Source organism: Micrasema longulum, unplaced genomic scaffold (genome assembly GCF_059751315.1).
Source record: "Micrasema longulum isolate JH-2025_06_02 unplaced genomic scaffold, ASM5975131v1 h1tg000524l, whole genome shotgun sequence".
NCBI classification, from domain to species: domain Eukaryota; kingdom Metazoa; phylum Arthropoda; class Insecta; order Trichoptera; family Brachycentridae; genus Micrasema; species Micrasema longulum.
The window spans coordinates 170057-194097 of NW_028277721.1; the positions used below are offsets into that span (position 1 = coordinate 170057).

Here is a 24041-nt window from a genome sequence, read left to right on the forward strand (position 1 = left end):
AATAAAAAAAACTAAATAAATAAAGCACTGTTTCAACATCATGGCTAACAAATTAAAGAATGTTGTTGAAGGGTAGTTTTTGTAGATAGACATGTGGCAAACAGGCTGTTTGCTAGTGAGGAACTTCAGCCCTACGGGAAATAGGACACAAAAAATGTTTTTTTGCGGGCGGTAAAAATAAGAGCATTAAATAATTGTAGTGCAAAGTTTCTTGAAAATATACGAAAAAAATATCCGGTTGGCTTACCGTAAACAAACTAATCGGAAGAACTAACAGAGAACAACCACTGACGTCACATGCGGAGTTATTTTAGAAATACAAAACTTTAAAAAATCATAGCGCCGATAATACGATTTATAAAAAATAAACATTTTGGCTTAGTTTGATAGTCTATTGACAAATAAAAAAATAAAAAATTACACTAATCTTCCCCATTCTTACATTATTTTTCATGAAAAATCAAAACGTTGGTGCTTCAAATGCTAATTTTATTAATAAAATGGCGCTAAATAGCAAATTTAGTTTTTTAACAAAAAAAAATTGAAAACGTTTTTTTAAAAAAAATACAAGATTGAAAAAAAAAGGTTATGATGTAATAAAAACAAAGAAAAGGAGAAGAGTTTTAATTTTTTAATAAAAAAACATTAATCTTCTACTATGCATACATCAAGAGGAAACACATGATGACTTTTCTTTAAACAAACATATTCCCGTATTTTCTTCCTGAAATATGGGCACTAGAGCAGTGAATTTTTTACACAATATATATATTTATCATTACCGTGCCCATATTGTTTTGCATTTTTGATAATTTTTTTCTTATGGAAGATAGGATCACTGAAAAAAACATAAAAGCATCCAGTTTTATCTGCCGTCTTTGGACGTATGGTACACAAATTTGATAAAGAATTTCGAAAAACAAAAAATGTACCGACACAGAAAATTTCATTTTGATACTCTTTCTTTAAAAAGAAACTAACAAAATTAGTTGAGTTTTGGGGTGCGGAAAACGGGACAATGAAACGTCGATTTTATCGGTTTTAGCTAGGCATAATGAGTCCGAAGTCCAGTTTTATAGTCCAGTATCCTGGAGGCAACAGCGAGAGAGGGACAGAAAAACTATGTTTAAATAACAATTTATCAAATTTCTCTGACACCGCGTATCCTCTTAGTACAATACTGAAAGAGGAATGGATGCTAGGCAAAATGTACTATTTATACATATAATTTTTTAGAGATGGAGAGCATTGAGGAGGTATTTTCAGGCGTTGCCACTGGCCACGTGGTCTTACGTACGATTCCCGAGAGCGTGGGCGAAAAATATTTGTTTTGAACGAGGATCTACACTGCAACATTTCATTGTTTCTGGACTAGCTCCTGAAGCGTAAGACTACTAGTAGTAAGGAAGAAAATGCCGAAGACTCCTCTGGTGGAAAGGAAGGCCTGTTGACTGCTGCCAACAGGCCGGCTTCTCCTGAAGAGTTTTGAGTGGTTTCCTCTCCACATGAGCAAATGCTGAGAAGTTCCTGATTGCCCCACATTAGTATATCCCTCCTGATCCCAACAGTTTGGATAAATTTAAAGAAATTTAATTGCAGAAAAATCCACTTTTGAAATATAAACCTTGTTTATTATAAACAAGGTAAATAATAAAGCAACTAATCATGACTAATCACCTTACCTTTCATGTAAAAAATACGCCATAATTCATATACGCTGCAATTGTAATTCCAAGGCAGTGCCCTAAGCAGCACTGTGTGCGGATTAGTAAATGATGATTTAGGATAGGTAAGAGTACATTGAAAACTAATTTGTATACCAATTAACTAAAACAATTGTATTATGGATTGGTAAATTCAATACTAACGTATGGTCTGATTGGCTGGGGAAGCTGCACTAAAACGACTATGGCTTCAGCAGCTATAGCTCAAAAATCAGTGTTAAGAGTTATATTAAAAAAACCATACCGATACCCGAGTGATTCGCTCTTCAAAGAATTTCAAGTGCTGGATATTCGTCAACAGTATATATTGAGGTCAGTAGCGGTCACACATCTCAACAGGGAAAAATACGCAAGGGTTTGTCATGTTCATAATACTAGACACTCCAATAAGGATCTGATTCTACAGAGAGGAGTCAATACTTTTTTAGCTCAAAGGCAGCAATATTATATAGGCCCGAGGGTATATAACCTCATCCCAGTTTCGTGGAAATGTGGTGGGATTGCCAGGCTGAGGAAGGTGTTGACTGCATTCTTAATCCATATTGGTCGGAGGGAGTCAGAGAATTTGTTGTCCGATGTAGAAGGACGTAAGCTGGTTGCTTGTTTTAATAGTAATGACTTGGGACTTAGGATATAGAGATTTTGGTATTATTTATGTTTTTTCTGGATATTCATTGTTTACCTTTAAGACTGAAAAAGCACACATTATGATAAAACTGTAAATACTTTTGAATATCATTATAAAATACATAATTTACTGCCTTAGAACGGGGAAGCTATCCCTAGTTAGGCAGTTTAGATGAACTAACAGCAAAAATAAAAAATATGTATGTTTACTGTTACTACTAAATTCATTTGTTGTATAAATAATTACTTGTATATTGCTGTAATAAATATGTAAAATAATAAAAAAAATAAAAATAATAATAATAATAAAATTAACATAAGCAAAATGTATTACTATAATTATTTATTTATTTATATGTAATTTAAGGCATTGCAACAGATACGAGGATCTTTTGACGGAATGCTAGCCCTGGATAGACGCCGTTACGTGACAACACGCGTCATATTGGTTTTGACATCTGCCATCTAATACGTGACGCCAAAATTTGAAGCAAAAAGAACAACTAGTTTGGTTTTTACGACCGTCTGCGTCGCTAACAAGCATCTTGTGTGTTTTGTGAAAAACGGAAAAAGTCGAATATCGTTCAGTCATTAAGTTCCTTTACAAGAAAGGGGAAAATAATGCAGAAATCAAAGGCAAACTGGATGCTGTTTATGGCGAGTTTGGACCGTCGCTAGCCACAGATAAACTTTGGTAAGCTGAATTTGCTCGTGGTCGTACGAGTGTATCTGATGATAACCACCCAGGGCCCTTTCATATCGTCACTTCACCAGAAATCGTCAACAAAATTTATGACATGATTATGCCGAACCGTTTAATCAAAATGCGTGAGCTAGCAGAGGCTGCAAAAATAGCAATTGAGCGTGTACACGTCATCATACACAAACATTTGGATATGAAAAAGTTATTCGCGCGATGGGTGCCACGTTTCCTCACTATCGACCAAAAACACACGCGTGTGACGAAATCGGAGAAGCTTTTGGCAATGATAAAACGTGATCCGAAGGATTTTTTTGTCAATACGTCACTGTTGATGAATCGTGGGTCCATTAGTACACGCTGGAGATGAAGGAACAGTCCAAGCAGCGCAGAATTCCGTTTTTTTACTTTGGCTAGCTTTGAATCAAACGACCTTCGTATAGATAACATTTAAGAGACGAGGATATGTAAGTCAAGGCATTTACAGGACTTATTTCTTGTCATTGGTTGGTTTAAGTGGCACCTTTACACAATGTGAAACATTCACCATTCTGCCTATGTTCAAACATCCCTATTTCTCCAACTTTTCCATCTGTTTATTTTTATAAACATAAACATCTGAAACCTTTATTGACGAAATTAAGATTCATCTGACTGAATTTTTTCACACACATACGAGACAAGGTCCGAAAATAGTTAGTAATTTTTATACTTCTTCTTAGACCAGTTGGTTTCATCTACAATATTTTGGATTCTTTCAAATGTTTGTTGACAAGGACTGGACTTTAACCCCTAGGGAGTTATTAAGATTGACATATTACAACACAGATGGAGAACATTTTAACGACGAGAATATGATGTAATACGTTTTTTTAAATAATACCCTAGGAGATTAAATCCAGTCCTCGTCTATGATTATTTCGACAAACTCAAAATATATCCAATAATTTATTATCAAATCATGAACCGAGTGTTGTAATGATATGAGAATCAAGACTTGTGATTCTTGGTCAAAGAAAATAATATTCACTTGATAGTAAAACGAATTCTTAAAAATAATAAAATGGTGGTAATAATATTGTTTCATACGCAGATATTTTTGATAAAAGTTAGATATGTTTTATGAAAAAGCCGCATATTCTTTTACTAAAAACGTTGCATATTTTTTGATAAAAAAGTTGTATGGATTTAGTAAAGCAAAAATTCTGAGAAAGTAAATAGACTTTTGGCTACTTCGCAGAAATTGTCACAAAACTGCAAAATGTTAAAAAAAAACATTCGACTTTGGAATGTAATATTTGAAGGTGTTTTAATGTTCCATTTGCTTACGATTTAGCAACGTTTCATTTTTCTCTGTTCTTTTATTAACTATAATATACAGTAAATAGGTATTTCATATGATATGAACGCAAATGTCGTACGACTGCTGATGTAGGATGCTTGGTAAAAAAATATTTAATTACTCATATGGTTTCTTGTCAAAACTTGTCTGATGCCTTGTATGCAAAAGAGATTCGGAGTGAAACCAGATTTTTTTTTTATTAAACCAGTGCTTTGAAAATCATGTGACGTAAAAGTTTAATTACTTTTCGCAAATAATCAGCGTTAGTTAGAAGAAAATTGTTAATTTTATTTTTTAGTAGTTTATAGTTTAAGTCAATTTATGGATAAAAATGTAATAATATAAAATATTTTTCACAATATGTGCTTACAGGGGGACATGGCATGTGCGTATACCATCTAGCATCCGATGTAAACAAATCTGTTTATTATCATCCTCTAGCAAAGAAAACGGTTAGATTGATTTCGAAAATAAAGAAGATCCCGCTTGTATTTATTGCTTAGAGCCTTTTAGTCACTCTAGATCAAAAGAATGGTGGCGTTGCCATCAGTTCTGCCATTTGCGGGATGTATTATGCTACCAAAATTACGCGGCCAACGTTTATTTAATGATATTTGCGCTTCGTAAGCGTAATTCTCTGTACCAAAGGTCTTATGTAAAATAATAATCGCATAAGAGGTATAATAGTGTTCCTACTAATTGGATTTTTCACAAAATAAAATGAGTATGCCATTTGTCCCCTGGGGGTTGAGTGAGATGATTTTTCAAGAGAAGTCTTATTAAGTTAATACTTAGATTAAAACAATGTTTGAAATGAGTTATTTTCTTTATTCGTAACATTAAAACTAAACATCGGAAACATTCTACCTTCCCTTGTAAAATATGTGAAACATTAAACAAGAATTTTAATAGTCTTGATATATTTTACACTCAATTTAATAGGTACAAAAGAGAACTAATAGGCCTGATTAAGAATAACAGGGAATATCCGATTTGTCTCTTTTTGCTCTTTATCATCAAATCAAACGCAATTTTCCATTTCTACTTTACTTCATTCGTCCTTCACCACTCTTCATCAATTTCCTTCCCAATATCTCCATGTTTTGTCCATATTTCTTTTATTTTAACAAATAGTTTATTTATTCTTTATATAATTTAAATCGTCATCACTTCATTTTAGTGTGATTTAGTGAATGCATATTTTTGGATGGCAGGCCCTACTTTTTTTGTATAAACATTTTTTTATAGTTTATATTTGTGATTATTTATCTGTTTGTATTCGAAACAAATAAAACAAAGGAATATAAAGGTTTGTGATAGCCAAATATTTCTTCTTTAATTGCACTACAGCCCATGTCGAGCCTTGGCCTCCATTAGCTTTCATCATAATCAATTACTAGGCGTTTTACTTTCATATTTTTTTTTGAAAAAAATAACAGTTTCAAAAAGTATGCCATCTCAGACCACCTTTTTCTAAACTCTTAGGGAATGATGATGAAGATACAGCACTTACGAGACTATCTTTACGTTAAATTTTGTGGTTATTTTACCTGCATCAAGAAAACAGAAAGTACAAATACTGTTTTTCCCGTACACAAATACGCCACCATAAAATTTCTTTGAAGTACCGTGTACCTTATGATGTTCTTGTTATTATGGAGAAACATTTAAATCTAACCGGTTTTATTAAATTAACTTACGTCTGCTCAAGTGAGCAGACTATCGTAGACAAAGCAGATTAATCACGTGATTATTCAACTTACGAACTTATTTGTTAAAATCGAAATAGCTATCTCCAATATAAAATCGTGTTATAAAATTATATTTTATTATTATTACTCAACTCTTATGATATTTTAAAAGGTCACATCGGACTCATAAATCAACGCGATGTCACAATACGTGCCTACAGATAAAACATATTTAAAAATATAAATTATACGCAGCATAATCGCAGGTGTTAAAAAACTTATTATCAAAATAAAGTATTAATTATAAAAGAAACCGAAACAACAATTTAAAAAAATATTCTTTAAATTAGAGCCGATCAGAAATTTAATTGAATACAAAACGCCGTTAGTTTAATTAGTCAATAACTGAGATTAATAGAAGTATAAAAATTGAAAATTATTTTTAAGTGTCACTTAGTAGGTGAAATAATTCAGCCAAATAAATCTCATTCACATCACTAAAGGTTTCAGCTCTTTTAATTCTTAAAAGTCAACAAATGGAAGAGTTTAGTAAATGTGGATGTTAAAACATAGACACAATGGTGAATGTTCCACAGCGTGTAAATTGGCCACTTAAATCAGCCAGTGACAAGTCATAAGTTCTGTAAATGGCCAGACTTTCATATCCCCTTCTCAAAAATGTTTCCCTCCCCGTTGCAATAAATTTGGAACAAAACCCAGTACTTAAATTTAATAACATAAAAAAATTTATTTAATCGATTGTTACCTACTTCGAGGATCTCCTTGGTAGTAAAAGTGCACAGCTTTTATCACTATAGCAACACTAGCGCGAGGGGAAAACCAATACGCTTCGACCGCCGAGTGGAAAACTCGCTCCCGATGTGCCTTGAGTCGGCGCGCGCGCGAAATGCCGAATGGCGAATGGTGAACATGGACGCCACACATTACACGTTACTCTCTGTCTCGACACGAAGGATCCGCTAGCTATCGCCGATGCCACCGAGCAAAAACACACGCAGTAATCTTCGGTCCACCTGATACAAGTCAGATAGTTCTTGCGAAGTGGTCTGTTACTAGTCACAGTTCTATTTTACTATGTCCAGTTTTAAAATCAGAAGCAGGTTCAAAATGGTATTATTGACATTTGCATAGATCATTATTTTTTGTGAGTAATATAAGGACAAACGGAAAAAATATCAAATATTTTTATCTTCCGCAGAAATAGCCATTCATTTTTATATCTAAGAGAATAAATTTAATTCTAGCAAGTTTTCTCGGTATGTTTTCGAGTGTTGCCAGTGGTGGTAGGTAGACACCAAGTAGCGATGATGGTATTTATTATCGACAACAGCAGTCTGTCAAAATAGAACAGAAAACATAGAAGGGCGCCACTGTTGTTTAAATGACAATATTAAAAGTATAACACACGGAATTGTAAAACCGTGTAACCTACAATTTCGTAAAAAAATCGCAAATTATGAAAGCGCAAAAAATATTTTTTCATTTCAATATCCTAATGATTTTTCTGCTTATCTCGAAATAACAATTGCGTATACTTTTGCAATCTTGTGTTTACTAGTGAATAATAAAGGGCTAATTGCACAAAAGTGGCACTGCGCGGTGCGTCTCGGCAACCCGAAATATTATTTTCACTATTTTGGGTAAAAGGAACCGAACTACAGCTGCGCTACACTCCATACAAAATTTTGTCACGTAGCGCCGCTGAGGTGCAGCGATGCTGTAGTGCTGTTTGACCTTACTGATGTAGCAAAATAAAAATCCAAATTGTTAACATTTATGTAATGTCACTACAAATTCAAATCTCATTGTCAATTTAATCAAAATCAGAATTGAAAATCTCAATACCTGAAAAAATATAATCATAATATTTTTTTTCGATATTTTCTACATGTTGGCAACAATTTCTCGAGTTTTCGGTAGTTACGTCATGAAATGCAATTTCATTGAGTTACCTTTATACTGTTTCCACGTCCTGTGTTTTAATAGGTTTTTTTAAATATTAATTCCAGTAATAAGGTGTGACCACGTTCTTCCGATAATTCATCTATTTCATATATCTCTTACTTAGCTCTGACATCGTTTTTCTTGTCATTTAATTAATATACACAAAGACGTATTCCTTGGGATGGTATTTTCTAGCAGCCAATATTTCATGTCATTAATTTGATTTGTTTTGTTATTTTCACCAAAAATCAATATTTTTTCGCTTTCAACGTGTACGTCCATCTTTTAACTTTTAAAATATTACTCTGCACTCCACTCACATTTACCGATTGCCAACATTTTTTACGCGCGTTTTTAAAGAATGGATAGACTTAAGTCTTAATAAACAAGATTTTGTCGCAGCTTTTCAGGTAACATAATGTACTACCATAATAACTTTTAAGTACGCTTCTCCCTTAGCTGCAATATTTGTTTTTTTTCTACAAGAATTTCCCAAAACTAATCGATATTAGGGTTTTTATCAAATATACGTGACTACTATCAAATTCCATGTCTTTTTTTAGTACAGCTAAAAAACTTCTCAGTGTGGGAGCTTCCTTCCGAACTGGATAAAAAATATGCATTCTGACGAACAGCATTGATGTCAAAACTATCTAAAGCTTGCGTAGGGCGACCCTTTCTTGTTTTGCCCGGAGTTCGGAATTTACCACCATTGTTTCGCTGGCCTAGACAATTCGCCTGATGGTACTTTCTGATTTACCTGTCAACAAAAAATTCTATGATAGCATACAATATTGTAGTTCCATGTAAATAAAACAAAAATATTGAACATATATCCGCGTTTGCAAATAATGAAACCGAACGTGTTACAACTATTATTTAAAAAAAAAACTGAAACTATTGACACTAAAAGAAAATAACTAGGTATAAAATATTATTTACAGCAGGTATTTTATATATTATACAGTGTCATTGTATTTTGAGGGAACTGTCAAACGGTATATAAACATAGCCTTATATAAAAAGTAATTTTCTAGTGTTTTCAAGCTACAGTTCTCGACGAAATATGATATGTGTCCTTTTGAAGTGTTGTGGAATAAAAAAAATCTATACATTCTAGTCATCTCAATAGTTTACCATTTAATGATAATTAAATAGGCGTTGCCAGCCCAAAAATTTTATAGTTTCACTTTTAACATTTTCTTTTTTATTTTGACATACTGTAGCTTATCATTATCCATCACACTAAAGCACTCGCGGACATTTACATGTCAAGGTTTGTTTAGATGAAAATTGTTTGGTAATTTTTAAAACATGACGAAAATACATATTTAAAAAAAATAGCAATTACAATTCGTGCAGACTTTTGTCGGACCGGTTTGGGATGACATAGTTTGGACTTGCGGGCGGTATGGAGGATTGCTCAACAAAATTAAAGAATTCGAGTGCATGTCGCGTACACAATATTGAGCGTCCTTGAAAGATCGATGATATACAGATTCGAAGGACATGAAATTGAAAGATCAATGGCACCTTTGCAATATTAATATATAAATACTAAGAAAGCCATTTTTCTGCAGGTACCTACCTCTACCCACCTGAGTTATGTTAGTTTCAATAATATATTTGCTGGCATTTAAAAGAAAATATTCATTTAACATTTATTGAGACACAAGTCTCAACTCTATGGAACCAAAGTCCTGTGATGAGTTGGAACGAATATATATGTAAAAAAAATTCAGCCAATATCACCATATTTACTACATATAACAAAAACATCATTAAAAAGTACATGTCAAATCAAATATAAAAAAGAACATGCAATAAAAAAAAACATTTAAATTATACGAAAAAATACAAAATAAAAACCAACTTAATTTTTTTAAAAACCATCAAGAAACCATCAGTCCTGAAACTCATTTTTGAAAATAGATTTTGTCGTTTAGTAGTTGCCTCGTTTAGTAGAGTTTTGCAATTAATTGATTAATTTTTTTATTTAACTTTTAATTGTACATTGGCGCGCTTATTACCAAATGGCAATTTCTCCAAACCAACTAATAAAATTAAAGTTTTATTTTTATAAGTCAAGTTAAAACATATTCAATAGAAAGTAAAGATAAAAAAAGCTAACGATATATAATGATCAACCTCTTTTTAATAATGGGCAGAGGATTGAGAAAGTTGACAGCTTTAAATACTTAGTGATTTTTTAACTAACATTAAAGTCCGAGAACGGACGAAGCAGCTTCCTATAACGAGCGTCTTGAGGATGTGGCGGCGGACCTGGCTTGGACACGTGATGCGCATGCCTCAGGAGACCCTAAACCAAAGTTGCCTCTTCGTTAAACCTGCGGGCTCACGCCGTCCTGGAAAGCCATCAATGACGATCTTTAGACTTTATTCGGCGGAATTAAGGGGTGCTGGATTGACGTGGAAAAAGGCAAAAATGATGGCTGGCGATAGGGTCTCCTGGAGAAAACTGGTGATGTCCACATGCTCCACTTAGGACCGGATGTGGAAAAAAAGAGAAAGATATATAAAAATATAAATTAATGTATTTGTTCATAAATTACCCTAAATCAATACTCGTCGGCCTCGTGGTGTAATGGTCAGCGCGTTAGCCTACCATGCACGAGGTCTCGGGTTCGATTCCCGACATGGTTGATATGAAATATTGATATATAAGGGTGTTTCACACTAGTATATTTCATAGTCCCAGGACTGGTACCTAAAGCGTAAGACTGATCATCTTACCTTCATGTTACAAGAATGATCAAGATACGCTGCGATTGGTGTACCAATGCAGTATCCTATGCACTATTAGGTGTGGAAAGGGAATGATGATAATGGGAAAACAGAGAAAAGGAGGAGAGATTAAGGAAGAGAAAGGAGATGTTTCTTCAGACGTGATTTAAACAGAAATACTGTAGTAACATCTTTGTTGGTGGATGGGAGATGATGCCACAGTAAAGCGGCATGGACACTATATGAGGAATTGTGGATGGGAATTAAGAGAGTGCCCTGAGAATTAAAACGAAGAGGTAAACCATAAACTGATAATTATTGACCCTCGAATGCTGATTTACTAAGTACAAGAAGATATTTAACAGTCCGCTACTGGAATTTCTTTGGACATTTTTGGCTGCATGTGAGACTTTTTTTTGTTTATTTTCTGTGCGGACAGTATCGGCAGCTCTCTGAGCGATCGATTCGGGGTCTTCCGTGAAGCGAGACAAGGCTGTGTCCTCGCTCCGGTCTTATTTATTACTGATGTACTACATTTTATTTAAGTCGATATTACCTGCCCGAGATCCCTACAGCAGTGAACTGCACGAAGCTGTGCGACTGTGATAAAGTCTTCATTGAGAGTTCATTGGAGATAATTGGTGATGGGTGATAGGGAAATCTATTTGGAATCTATTTGAGTAATATTAAGAAGCTAGGAATTTACATTTATTCAATAAGATTAGTTTTCATCCTATAATACCTTTCACAATATTGCACAAAGGATTGAGAGTAAAGAGCTTAAGATAATTCATTTGGAGTACGTCTACACATCGCTGGAGCGGCTTTTAACATTCTCTAACACCGAATGCTAACTTCAATAATGCTCAGAATACTTGACCTTCGAGCTTTGAAAATGACTGCTTTATTGAACATATTAACGAGGTTGGCTTCATAACCAAATTAATGACAGAACGGGCAATATAACCTTTGGTAAATTCATTGTCATACTTGTATCCGCATTCGATGGTGCATAAGGCACTGCATTGGTACACTAGACGCAGCGTATCTCGACTAATAGATAAATAATTAGTTGAGTAAATATTCAGTAGTGGAGCAAGCTAAGCGTATATTTTGGATGCTTATATTTTTTTTAGGACGATTAATCTTTTCAACGAAACAAAACACTGTTTTAAAAAACATCTCAAAATTGCGATCAAGACGTCACAAGAGCAAAATTTTTAGTTGCTATTTTTCCTTTAATTCAATATTAATTATATATATGTACGCGTATGTATGTACGTGTATTTGTGTATGCATATATTTTTTTGTGTGTGTATGTATATATGTACATATTGTATATATATTTAGATGAGTGTATGTTTATTTATGTATGAATGTATGTGTGTCCTTTCACACCAAGCGAAATGTTTGATTTTTTATATTATTGTTCCTATGTGAAATACGTAATAGGTCTTGTTATTTGTTTTTATTCTGTATTTATCGTTTATTAATATGACTGGGTTGGTTAATGCAAATTTAGTAATAAAATATGAAATATTTTTTCGTATTTGCCACTTAGTTTCTCAAATCAAACAGTTCGGGTAGGTAGGAAGAAATTGCCTCGAGGAAATATACTCTCCCTTATGTGTATACGAGTATAAACTACTGTATATGTATTTAAAGTGTTTAAATATATATATTGTGTAGCGGTCAGTTGAATATCAAACTTATTATTGAAAGACATTGTTGTTTTGTGGCTTCTTCACAACACCAAAAACGTATAGAAGGAAAAAGATGCATAGTTGTAGTCAAATCGCGTTTTTTATTATTCACGGATGACTTGAAGCTATTTTTGAGGGTTAAAACTTTGGACGACTTTCGTACTCTCCAGGAGGATATATTAACGTATCTGAATAGGGAAGACGAAATAAATTATTGTTCAATATTTCGAAATGCTCAGTTATGTCTTTCACCAGGGCCCACAAGACGCTTTTCTTCCGCTATAGAATGAATGACCAGAATCTTATGCGGATTGCGAAGGTGAAAGATCTAGGCATCACATTTGTGAGTTCCCTGACATTTCATGATCAGATCGAAACAGTTTGTAATAGTTCGTTGAAGATGTTAGGATTCGTCTTGCGTACTGCCAGGGTTTTTGGTAGCAAAAGAGTACTGAGAATTCTTTGAAGTAGTCTCGAGAGTGGCTCGATGATTTAAGGACCGTGTGAGTTGAAGTACTCTCTTATGGTGGAGAGGGTTCAAAAGAAATTTCTTCGGTTTCTCTACATGAGGGAGTGCGGATATTATCCATGGCTTTATCCCACTGAGTTTTTCCAGGGTCTGCTCGGTTACAGCAGTTTGAAGACCAGAAAGAATGTGTTTTTAACTACGCACTTCTTTCAATTGTTGCGCAGTATTATTAACAACCCTAAAATCATGCGGAGCGTTTGCTTTTATGATCCAGATAATTACCTGAGACAGCGTCAGAATATACTGTTTCACATTCCAATATACAAGACCAACCTGCCTATGGTTGTGCCTGTTGAAAGGGCTTTCTCTATGTTGAACAATATTGCTTTGGACATTGACATTTTTCACGTCTCTGAGGGAGTTTATCGTTACAAGATTCTCTTACTTTTTTATCATAATATTCTCTGGATATTATGTACGTGTTTTTTTATTTTTACCTCATTATTTTAATTATTTCTGTATGTATAAATAAAGATATTCCATTTTGTAGTGTTCATATATATGAATAAATAAAATTGAAATGAAATGTAATGAAAAAAAATGAGACAAACATCTAAATATTTTTTAGTATTTATCTTTTGGTTAAATATTGGTACGGATACGCCGATATATTTTTTTGCTTTAAATGCTTATTTATACAACTTAAGTGACACGTGAAATCGTGACCTTATTATCAATAATTGGAACAATGTTTATGCTTTGATTTAAAAAGCGTGTGTGACACAACTTATATATAATTTCAATATTCGCATTACGTAAATTAATCCAAATATCTGGAGTAAATATGTTTGTAACACAGTTGACGGATAAAAATGATACGTTAGCACAAAATAAATTAAATATTCCAAATTCAATGAACCCTCTCGTATTTCTTAGAATAAACACCAGAAATTTCCAGAAAACAAATCGTTTTGTATTTTTATACATCCAACTGTTTACATATATTTGTTTATAGATTTGTAATAACCACTTAAATTTTCAGTTTTACATTGACCGGTTTCGTCAGAAAGTTTAAGCCCTGATGATTTTATTTTTTTATTTATTCATTCAAAATTACACTAGTTTAAATATTAATGCACTTATTAAGGCTTTAAGGCTATGGCCGTGTCAAGCCACAATAAATAACAATGAAAATACATAGTAAAATTAATTGAATCAAATTATAATGACTTAGAATAACAATCAAGAAAAAAAGGAAAATATAATAAATAATAAAATTCCAAAGAATACAATGCAAAAAAGATAATCAAAAATATTTTTTAAAATATAAATTATACAAATTAAGAATCACACATAATCAAATATACAAAATAATGGTATCATTTAAATCAACAAAATAATAGTAAAATAAAGTACATAGTATTAAAAAAACAAAATAAGAGTATCATTGAAATCGTCAGAAAAAGAATATATATAGCTTACTGAACTGTATAGCTTATGTTAGGTTTTTGTTATTTTCATTGTGTGTTTTGTAATATAAATAATATAGATGTAGATAAATACATTGTTTTTAAAACTGTCTGAATAGTTGTTAATTATGTTTGTTTTTTAAGGTAGTCTTTTTTGTTTATTCTCAAATGTTATTTAAAAAAACTAAATTGTTAAGTGTCCTCGGCACGGGAAACCCCAGCAGTGAGGTCACATTATTTTTATTATTAATTATAGTTTGTAAGCGAAAAATATGAATAAATAAATAAATAAAAAAATGTAAAAACACAATTAAAATGATAATTGAGATATGTTTTCTAGAAACTCACCCAATACTTTAGTAAGAAATATAAGAAATAGGAGCATTAAATCATATGCCAAATAATAGTACGTACTAAATTAAATTATACAAAAATACATGATATAATAGAACTTAACTTCAACGGTTCATAAGAAAATATGAATGGCTACGTGTAAAACAGCATATTTTGTTTATATTTTTAAATGCAAAACCTTATTAATTAACAACAGTATCCACAAAATAGTGAAAATATTTTCTCGGCAAAATCGTTCCGCTCAATGTGAAAAAATATTGTAAGGCGTTAAGCGGTATATTTATTTATTATGTTTATGGATGCTCATTCATAAAATAATACGATATGCTTTTTTAATTATTTTTTTTAAATATATATTTGTTCATACGATTTACCCAAATATTAAATTTTGTGGGCCATTTTCAACGAGTTGTAAATAACTCACTATCAGAAAATGGAATCAAGTTGGGGTAGAATAGGATTTGAACCACGGACCTTCGGTCCGTGAGTCCGAGACTTTTTGAAAATTGAACGTGGGATTACCAGTAACCGGTTCAGTCTTTTTTTTTTCAAAAGAAATATTTGCGTTCTTATTATTTACCCAAATATTTAATTTTGAGGGTCATTTTCAACGAGTTGTAAATAACTCACTATTAGAAAATGGAAATTAAGTTGGGGTAGAGTGGGATTCGAACCACAGTCCTTTGGTTTGTGAATTCGAGACACTAGCCACAAGACCACAACCCTATCAAAAAATTATTTATTTTATTTTATAAGGTAATTCCATAAAGATACATACTAGAGGACATACAATTTGAAGGTATTCGTCGATACAATAGTAATACAATACTACAACTGTTGAAGTATAAGTATGAACGTAGTATTTTTTGACGATAAATGATAACGAAGTATCTTTTTTTTCGTGATGGTATTAAATTATTATTAAGTTGTAATATACATAAGTAATAAAAACCCCTCATACGGGCATAAAATGGTGACCGTTTAAGGCAGCCTATTAAAAAAAAAAAAAACACGTAAAATTCGGGAATATTTAACCATTATCTTCGCCTTTATCAAAAATACTTCGATCTGGATCTTAAATCTTCTTATACGCATCAAAATATTTCTTGACAGAATTTATGTTAAAAAAACAGGATGCATATTATAATACTAAACTTATATCACAGTAGGTGGAACTTACATAATTGAATTAAATTAAGGCTGCTTTATGATTATTGTTCTATTATTTATTCACATTTAAAAAATATGATTACGCATGTAAAGTGCGACTTTGGCACTGACGCTAAGGCTCTCAGTTGAATTGTTTCATGGACGTATTAAAGTTAATAGTAAATCTCCTGACAAAATAGTAAAATAAATGATTCTAACCGACAGACTCCATGGTATATTTTTCCTTTTTTTTTAGGAGTATTTTTACAGTTTTATTTTTGCTAAATAAAGCTCTTACTTGTAGTTTTGGTTTTTGATGCTAGTGCGATCTTAAAATAGTATGCAGAAATAAGTGAAAGTAAGGAAGTTCAGCGCAACGGGAAAATGGAAATGAAAAATGTTTTCTTGCGTGCTGTAAAAATTAGAGCATTGAATTCTTTGGCGATTTTTCTCGAAAATATATGGAAAAAATCATAAAACCGATTATGATAAACACGAACTACTTTGAACGATGTCACTAGCTCTCCGAAATCAACTAATGACAGAGCATGATACATTTCCGATTAGCGGGAAGCCAACCCATCAATCAAAATAACTCAATTGAGGTTCAAAAGAAAATTAAAATACCGTAAAATACTTTCTACTGCCCACCAATCTACCAATCATAGATTTCATGAAAAGAGATGTTAGATTTTTTTTTAACGCGTTATATTTTTGAATGTTGATAATAATTAAAATTTATTTTTTAACGTTTTAGGGGTCAGAATGGAAATTATGGAATATTGCAATGAAATTTCACGTTAAACATATTTCATGTGCACCTTGTCGGGAATTGCACTTTTGACTTTTCTTCATACGAACGTATTCTCGTATTTTCTCTCTGGATTATGGCACTAGAGTGGTGATTTTTTCACACAATATATATAGATAATATATTTACAATAAATTGATTCTAATGGGAGCCAAGACCATCCAAAAACCCATAAAACGCCTTGTTTTATCTGCCGTTTCTGATACTTTTTCTAAATCGGTTCAGTTTTGGGGTGCAGAAAACAGGATATCGAAATATTCACCTACCCACGTGCATTTAACATCAGGTTTTTATTTAAATGACAATTTCGTCACTCTCACCTTACCTTTATATAACAAAAATGGTGTTCCAATGCAGTGCTCTATGCACCATTAGCAGCTGATAACTGAATGAAGGTTCCGGGTTCGATTCGAAAACACAAAAATAAGTGTGATTTTTCTCAAGCCTGGGCGTTCCGTGATGTAATTCGCCACCGTAATTGGGCCTCCTGGCCTGTTGTGGCAAAAATAAAATGATGATAATGATGATTAGGACTAAAATAAATGTATATCGTGAGAATTTAATTATTGAAAGCTAATGAAAAGTGTTTGCAAAAAAACAAAAAAAATTTCGTTTTCATAGAGAAAAAAATTATTTAATTTTTAATGAAAAAATTTGGAGTTAAGTATAAATTTGACCTAAAATATATTTTAAAGTAAATATGACATTTAGATACGATATTTCGATAATCTGATGACAAAGTATAGACTCTGGGGTTTTCTAAAGGTTTATTATTATTTTAATATTAGCGAAAAATTACTTTTAGAATACCCACTGTCTAAAAACATCAAATGTAGAGGTGACTTAAGGACGAATAAGAGGCGGACTGGTATGACATGACCAAGAATTCTGACGTGAAGTTAATTAATTAACAGTAAAAAAAAGTTCGATTATTACTTTAAGATTTTTTTCTTAAGTGCAGTTTATGATAAGATACGGTATAAAATTATACAGTTACTCAACTATTACGAACTTCTTACAAATGAACTGTATTGTGAACATTTGTATCAACCACCTTTGGTAAAAATCAATTCAATGTAATTGCTCCAAAATTACTTAATGATTTATTGCCAAATATAAAAGACTCAAAATGTAAAACAAATTTTAAAAAAAAATAACTGCACATATAAATAGTATGGCGAGAGATTTTTTTGAAAAATATACGTACATCAAAAAACGTAGTACTTTATATAATTGGTACATATATTATTTATATTTTTACGTATTTCATTGCTTTATATTTGTTTTATTACATATTATACTATATTAGTTATGTTTAAGTAAAATTTATTCTTGGCACATATATATACTTTATATTTGTATAATAACGATTTTTAATTTCTTACATTTGATAAGCTAGGCATTTATAATGAAGTAGTTTTAGATTTTCTTTTTTATATTATTGTTTTATTAGTATAGGACTACTTATGCTCTCAAGATAGAAAATCTCCATCTTAGAACAGGCTGTACCATGTTAGATGGAGACTATCATAAACAGAGCACACTCCGTTTTCATTTTACATTAATTGGTTTTATATGATTCCCTGTTATTAAGTATGTATATTATTTTTTGCAATAAATTTAAAAATAAAAATGAAATAAAAATCTAAATGATACAGGATCTACGTATTCCATCCTTAAATCAGTGCTGGACAAACGGGAAATTATAAATGTATACTGTATATAACACAAATTGATAAAGGCACTTTTGAAACAAGTAAATAAAAACGAATCAAAACATTGTTACAGTACACGATTCAACAAAATGGAAGTATATTAATTAAAAAAATATGCAATAATATTGGAAAAGGACATAAACATAATTGGTTCCTATTAATATATTGCAACAGAGATGAAGAACATTTTAGAGAAGGTAATATAGAAGTCTAGGCATCTACAGGACTTGCGACCTGTCATTGGCTGGTTTAAGTGACCACTTTACACACTGTGTAACATTCACCATTCTGCCAATATGTTTAGATCTATATACTTTCAATCCTTTTTTTTTTTTTGAAAAAAGAAATATTTGCGTTCTTATGATTTACCCAAATATTTAATTTTGAGGGCCATTTTCAACGAGTTGTAAATAACTCACTATTAGAAAATGGGAATCAAGTTGGGGTAAAGTGGGATTCGAACCACAGACCTTTGGTCCGTGAGTCCGAGACACTAGCCACAGGACCACAACCCGATTCATTAATTATTTTATATATGCTGATGTTTGTTAAGTTAGTCTCTAAAATGTTCTTCATCTCTGTTGTAATATATAATTATTAACAATCCTTATCTACAAAAATTTGGACAAACTCAAAATATTGTTGATATGTGGTTCCATTTATGTTTATTTTTTTCCAACGTGTCTTAGAAATGGAAATACCAAGAGAGACAATGGAAAAAATCATTATAATATTAAAATATTTGATAAATATTATCAAGTAAAACTAACAATAATTTTATTCAAAATTTGCAAAATTCTATGATAAAATTGCTACTACATAAAGATGTACATCGCCAGAGACACAATATTTCAATATCATTAATGTATAAATCTGTAAATAAATTATCTGTTAGGGCTTTACTTTGGTACAAATTAATTTGTCAGCATGCGTTGCACTCCGAGTATACAAAATTTGGTACATGATTACAACACCAGGTTTACTAGTATGGAAGGGCTAGCTGTTCCTAGATATTGCAATAAATATGGCAAAAGCACACTGCAATACAGCATACCTAAAATATTAAACATGTTACCAAACAATATTAAAAATACTGAGTTAAATACTGGAGTGAGACGTTTGCTCAGATTATGGTTCACAGAAAAAAGTTTTTTGTATTAGTGATAGTTTTTAATTTTTGATGATGTAATATGTAATGTTTTTTAAGTCAATTATTGCTTATGTAGGTTAAGTGTGAATAATCGATGCAATTTATAAGAACCTGCTGACGAGTTGTATGTATGCAACTCAGCAGGACTTTAATTTAAGACTATTTTGTAAATATTTTAGAAAAATAAAATTTAAAAAAATAAAAAAAATATATGTCTATTACGTATTTCTTAAAAAAAATATATGTCTATTACGTATTTCTTATATTAATGATAAATTTTTAAATATTTCTGTGTTTTTATTTTATTTTTTCACTTTCTATAGTATTTGATACTTAAATGCTGTCAATCATTTTATATTTTTTGAAAAAAGTTTCCAAATTTTACCGACAAGCCATATACATTGGCTCTTGTGATTACAATTCGGTACTGTGATGGCAAAAGCTTATATCTGTCACAGCCACTATTTTTCAAGAGAGCAAAAAGAAAGTTTCAAAATCGGCGGGGCAGGGTATTATAAAAGATAATTCCATGTATCTTTTATCTTTATCCTTATATTATTATATTATTACAGCTTTATCCTTTTGCCACATCAGAGAATATACTATTTAAAAAATTTTTTGGAACAAACTTGAAAAATGTCAAAAACAGCATCTTTAACCATTTGCCATCACAGTACCAAATTTTTCAGTAATGGTTTTGTATAGGTACTAAATTTTACGTCCTTTTTTAATGAATTAATAAAACAAAAAAAACTTTTCACGAAAGTATCAATCGATCGCTCAATATATAGTTCATTATCTTTTTCAATAAAACTTAGCTTATGTGTACGTGACAGCACGTTTTCAAATAAAATATTCCAGTGTGCCCACTAACACAAACAAAATTTGCATGTTTACTTGGTTCACCGACAGGTACTAACACATTAACATAGGCTTCTTAATATATTGCTCTTTTTAGGGGAATATTAAATATTATTAAAATCAACGTGTTATAGAAATGGAAAGATATTTAAAAAAAAAATAGAAGAACCTCATTACGAAGTAAAAATTGAAATTTAGCAATTTACAGGGCAAATAACCTGTTATTGGCTATTTAAGTAATGAATTCACAATAACAATTTGTATTTATATCTTTCCGCCTATGTTTGACATCCATATTTCGCAAATTCTTCTATTTGTTGATTTTTGTGAAGTAAATTGGTATACCGCGCGTCCGTGTATGAGACTTTGTGTTCGATTTATGACTTATTAGAAATACGATTTCATAAAAACATATAAAATAATATCATACATAACTGTATTTTACTTTCACAAGGCAAAATTTTATCTTCATTGTGGTTTCAAGATTGATTAATATTTCAATGAGGAAGCTCAGAGTCTTTTTTTTGTTAAAGACTATTAAACTAAGCCAATTTTTTTTTTTTACTTGTATAATCAGCGCTATGATTTTTCAAAGTTTTGTATTTCTGAAACAACTCCGCGTGTGACGTCAGAGGTTGTTCCCTGTTAGTTCTTCCTATTGGTTCGTTTACGGTAAACCAACCGGATATCCTTCCCAACTCTCGCATCATTGGTTGGTTCACATGAACCAGTGACGTCAATCAAAACAGTGCGTTTTTGTTATAATTTTTTTCGTCCATTTTCAAGAAACTTTGCTTTACAATTTAATGCTCTATTTTTTTTTGCCGCGCGCAAGAAAACATTTTTTGTATCCAATTTCCCGTAGGGCTGAAGTTCCTCAAACTGCTTCGCAGAATTTTTTTTTAATTTGAGTTGATCAATCTTATTCCACAAATTTTTAATCAAATAATCATCAATTAAGATATCAATAATTATCACTTGAATCCTTATTAATAAATAATGCCGTTAACTTCCTAACGTGTTAAAATTGAAGGCATCAATAATATACATGTGTATTCTTTACCTGAATATTACAAAGTTGCTCACAAAATGCTAAATCACTATCACGTTTTGTCTCGAAAAATTTCACTGGGTGCAAACATCAACGCGTGGTAAAGACACAATATTTTTTAAGCGAACGCACTTCATCGGATGTCTGATAAAAGTTACCCTTAATATCATAATATGTTTCGCCCGTGCGTTATTGTTTAATACATTGTTGTTGAACTGAGGTATTTTTTTCACTAAGCGAAACGTTTGCAGTGTGGCGAACAATCAAAACTGCTATTACCGATCCTATGTCTGGTGTTTTTATCAACTAAATGTTTGCACAAGACCTGCGTAGAGTCGTTGCTTTTAAATGACTTCATTATGGTCTTACAGTGACGTAGCATTACCTACTTGTGTACTTAACAAAATTGGTGGAAAACTTTCAATGTCTATGTAACAGGATAAAGAGCTTAGCTTTATTGGGAGGAAAAACTTTTATTTTGAAGTAACCTAAAGTGTATAATGACTTGGTTGGAAAATAGAAACAAGGAAAAGGTTACAACAAATATAGAATTTCGATCCAACGCGGAAGCAATGATGAAAAAATATGTTTGTTAAAATAAGTATTTAAAAAGGCAATATTATTAGTCATAAATAATTATATCGCCTTTTGTACAACCATAAAATCTATTTTTTATAATTTTAATTAGGCATCAATTAGTATATCAACGATACTCACATATTTTTTCACCTATCTGTGGAAATAAATAAATAATGTTGAAAAGCATTTCTCAGTGATACGTCCAAGGATCTTTAACTAAAAAAGTAGAACAATTTTGGCTAATTGGCATTTCTTAGTGATAGGTCAAGGATCTTTGATAATAGTGATTCGCGTCGCAATTCATTTAAACCAATCGCTAGGTGTATTTATCAGTGTGTGTGTACACGTAGCAAATCCTTTCGGAAAAATCAATTTTTTTATAGAATCACGCTACTGTAACGCTAAATAAATTGTTTTAATTAAAATCAAACAAATTTAAAATTTTTAATTAAATTTATTTAACAATAGAATCACTATGTAAAGCGCCCTTGAGGTATTATTTTACGAAAATGGCGGTATATAAGTTATCCATAATAATAATAATACTGTCTACGTGATGGTTACGTCGGTGTGAGTAGTCTAAAAGGGAAGGGTAGGTTGCGCGTTACCGACGCGAGGGGAGGAGAAGTCGAATAGGACTCCCCCAACCGTGGACAGGAAGACCCGGTCGTTTTGAAAACATCACAAACGTGACCGCACGACAAGTGACGTTCTGGTCGCAAACAAGACGCTCCACTTATCGGCTCTACAGTAAACGTAATTATCATGGTTCCCGTGTACGCTGTCAGTATTTGGCTTTGATACGAGCGTTAATCCTGCAATCTCCCGGTACCGCTTTTAAGTAAATTGGACCGTATTCAGGTACGCGCATTCTGTAAATCCCATATCAGTTTTGGCTCTTTGTATTCTAACCGTTTACGTCGCATTACGTTACGTTACACCACGTTACAACCCGGTACGTTGCGGTGCGTTACGTTTTGTCCCTGAACATCACCTGGACTAACCACATCACCAGGAGGACTCCACCATAGCGCGGGACCCATTCTCGTAGTTCGGATCGGTCACCGTATTAACTTTCGTGCCCGTGGCACCAGACGCTCATCGCGGACTGTGGTTGTCCCAGTACGCCCTCTCTGAACTGGCCAGCGTCCTCCCGGAGCCTCAGTTCATGAGCCAGAGCTGCGCCGCGGAGACGCAGCGTCCTTCCTTTGGAGCCGGACAACGTTTACTTCCTTCGGAACTGACCATTTAGATACAAGGAAGCTCATAACAGATAAGGGAATTACAACCCCTTTCGAATACTGTATTGTTAAAATCGCTATTCGCCAGCTTGGTTGGGATTATTCAATTAAATTCAGAGTTGCTTTATCACGCATTATACGTCATAGACATGTAAAATCAGTACATCTCGTTAGATATTGTAAAGTTCTGGGACATTTATGGGTGAGAGGCCCGCCTCAAACTCTCAGGTTACATTTCATGTAATTGTAAATAACTGTGAACCCGTATAATATTATTGTAATATAGAACGATTCAGGTGGTAAATTTGTTCAAGAAATGACTATGTATAATGAAGTATTGCAGGAATAATAATATGAGGTCAAGTTTCCCATTCATATACCTGTTTATCTTTATGCTATTTGTATGCCTGCGCAGTCTATGATCTGAATGCCGTAATATGCAATAAACCTATTTCTGTAAACAACCCGAAAGCTTTTTTTCAGTAGATTTGTTTTCCTCCATTTTCAGTGACGAATACAGGAGAAATCCACAGACACGATCGGCAAGCAAACGAGTCCGCTCTTTGATGAAATCTTTTGCTCTAGGTAAATTGTTGCAAGGTAACCTTATAGATAAAGGGAAGTACCCCCTCTCACCATCGGCCTCGTATTTTTTTTTCACTGCAACTTAGATTTAAATGTTCTTTTCAGCCTTT

At 32.3% G+C, this 24041-nt stretch overlaps 1 protein-coding gene across 2 annotated transcripts in view; it reads right to left on the bottom strand.

The window, feature by feature from the left end:
* LOC148280857 (very long chain fatty acid elongase AAEL008004-like) overlaps window positions 1–21797 on the bottom strand; it is a 121881-nt gene extending 100084 nt beyond the window's left edge. The window contains exon 1 of one of the 2 annotated variants that reach the window (XM_088227685.1): window positions 21539–21797. The gene's annotated coding sequence lies outside the window, so the exon portion shown is untranslated. Of the gene's footprint in view, window positions 1–6854; window positions 6993–21538 lie in introns of those variants that run through there. The other variant, XM_088227684.1, reaches the window with a different exon arrangement.
* Window positions 21798–24041: the final 2244 nt, after the last annotated feature.